This window comes from Coenobita brevimanus, chromosome 16 (assembly GCF_032717465.1).
Source record: "Coenobita brevimanus isolate Jiangsu-jjx chromosome 16, ASM3271746v2, whole genome shotgun sequence".
Classification (NCBI taxonomy): Eukaryota; Metazoa; Arthropoda; class Malacostraca; order Decapoda; family Coenobitidae; genus Coenobita; species Coenobita brevimanus.
Window position 1 is genome coordinate 17264201 of NC_136969.1, and position 2591 is coordinate 17266791.

Consider the following 2591-nt stretch of genomic DNA (forward strand, 5'->3'; position numbering starts at 1 on the left):
GTATGAGCAGGAGCTATGTGAATAAGAATGAGTAACGAGCAGTGGGTGAGAAGTGCCTGGTGTCAGTCACACTTTGATTGAGGTGGCGTCGTCTCAGCAAACACACATGGTGACGTCGTCTCAGCAGATGCATGCATGGTGACGTCGGTTCCCACACTGGTAGCTGTGGTGAGTAAATGAGTAGCGGTGAGTAATCTGAGTGAGGAAAGGTGAGTAAGATGCATTATAAATGTGGCTCAGGTATTTGCCACGTCGTCTTGACCTCTGTGAACTTGCGTCAGCAATGGAGGTAGGGGGATGGTAGGAGAGAGCGTTGGGGATCTAGTGCTTTTTGCTTTGTTCTTGCTTTTCGTTTACTTGTTTTGTTTTTTATTCTTCTTGCTGATACTTGAAGTTGCGTGAAGATTATAGAGTTGTCTTGTAGACTTGTTATTTGTAGTTATATCGCAGAGTTTGTTGATCCTCACTCGTAACTCGTCGTTGCTACTATATGCTCGATTGTGTTTCATTGATTGTAGAAATGATGGTTCGTAGGTGTAGGGCCGATCGTTACTGCCACCATTTATTATATGTGACTCTTTGGTCTTGTAATATGTAAGTCTTGAGTTTTGGTTAAAGTTATTGTGCTAATCGAAGAGCAGGTGGAGTTAAAGATGAATACAGGGAGTTGATCTTGATTTATTATCTTCAAAGAAAGTCTAAGTTGACCAAAAGTATGTAGTACACAGGGAGGTAATTTACTAAGTGTCGTCGGACCCCTCTTCTTATTTGCTGTCCCCACTACCTGTCGGTTCTATGGCTAGCCCCTTTCTGATCTCCGATTCCTACATTCTCGTTTAGCAGGGGTCGTGTCACGTGGGCTATACTGTCGTGGAAGCTTCTAGAACTCTGTATGTCTGTGTGTATGTACTGCTTCCGGTGCACTTCTAGCATTCCTTCACTTAAGAGTTGCGAGCTAATTTCCTTTTGGTTGATTCTTGCTGACACTCTTTCTATCTCACACCCTGGCTTGGTGCTTCTATCTATCTATCTATCTATCTATGAGTTGTATTATTGTAATACGGAGTCCTGACAAAACATCCCATCATTGTCTGAAGATCCGGTGTAGCTTTAAGAGAATTAGAAGCATCCAGACTTTATACTTTGGAACATATTCGTGCAAATGAAGTTGTTAGCTTTTGTACGATATGAGTAGGTCCATGTAGCTTCATTAACTTATGTGATAATGCAGCTTTGGTCTTCAATGCGACTGTGAATATTTAAAAAAAATTGTGAAGCAACAACTGTTGCTTTTCCAGAGCTTTCTGAAATTGCACGTGGGATCACTGTATGTTTATTAATTTCTAAGATAATAAGTTTCGGTGCTCGATTTGGTAACTTTAGCCTTCGGTCGGCAAAATGACATCAGATTTTTAGGGGAAAAAAAAAAAACTAGGTAACACCACATACTTTTAGATAAACTCTTCAATGATGTGTTTTGATCTACAGTAGCATCTTAGTCTTCGAATAACATGTATTTCTGCAATTCTTGCTCTGTATCTCCACATTCAACTAAGTGTTTAGTTGTCTTCTCTCTCGCTAGTTTCTCTCGCTCACTTCAACAATAATGTCGGAGATAACACAGGTTTTGCATAGTGTTTTGTAACATATATATATATATATATATATATATATATATATATATATATTATCTCAACGGCCATACCACGTTGAGTACACCGATTCCCGTCCGATCAGCGAAGTTAAGCAACGTTGGGTCTGGTTAGTATTTGGATGGGTGACCGTCTGGGAACACCAGATGCTGTTGGCATCCCTACGTGTCAAGTGGGGTTGGTGGAGGATTGGTGCCCCTCCCTGTAAAACAATTAACTCTAAGCCATTGGCCACCCCGTTTGGGATACATGGCGTCTGGCAATGAATATATATATATATATATATATATATAATTTGAGCCCAGTGTCCTCAATATAGGACGGAACTGGGAATCTTCAAAAGTTAATAAAGTTTCGCAACTATGAGCCGATAGGCTGAGAGCGGTACAATTAGTGGCCTGCCAGCACAATCCCTCACCCAGGAACTCTGGGAGCCAATGGGATATATATATATATATATATATATATATAAACTGAGTGGTCCATATGTACACTCGCACCAAAAAATATCGGTGCATTGTGGGTCCGATGCCATCCGGAATGATTCGATCATGTGGCAGTGACAGCTCATTAATACCTGTATATATTAAAACAATTACTGCCATTCTCTACTCATTATGGAGGACACAAGAGGTATTTGAAATAGCATTCATCTGTCGTCTGAGATGCCTGCTTGTGGAAGGACATAACCACAAATTCCAGTTACCTTTGTTCCGTGTGTCATAATATTTAACACATATTCTGCACCGGTACTTTTTTGGTGCGAGTGTACCTTCTTTTCCCCTCCACTGCATGGGGTAATTTCTTTTATTTTTCCTCAAAGGCTAATCTAGTGTTATCACAATCTATCCTGCATTTTTAAAATTTTCTACTGGCTCTGTCACACACAAACCCACACCAGCAGACTGAGTAGTCACCACAACGCAATACAAATCATAT

General features: G+C 40.4%; 1 non-coding gene across 1 annotated transcript; it reads left to right on the forward strand.

Annotated features, from left to right (window-relative positions):
• Positions 1-1691: 1691 nt before the first annotated feature.
• Positions 1692-1810, forward strand: LOC145391094 (5S ribosomal RNA). The gene has a single exon (XR_013895783.1). It is a non-coding gene; the product is annotated as a 5S ribosomal RNA (ribosomal RNA).
• The last annotated feature ends 781 nt before the right edge of the window (positions 1811-2591 follow it).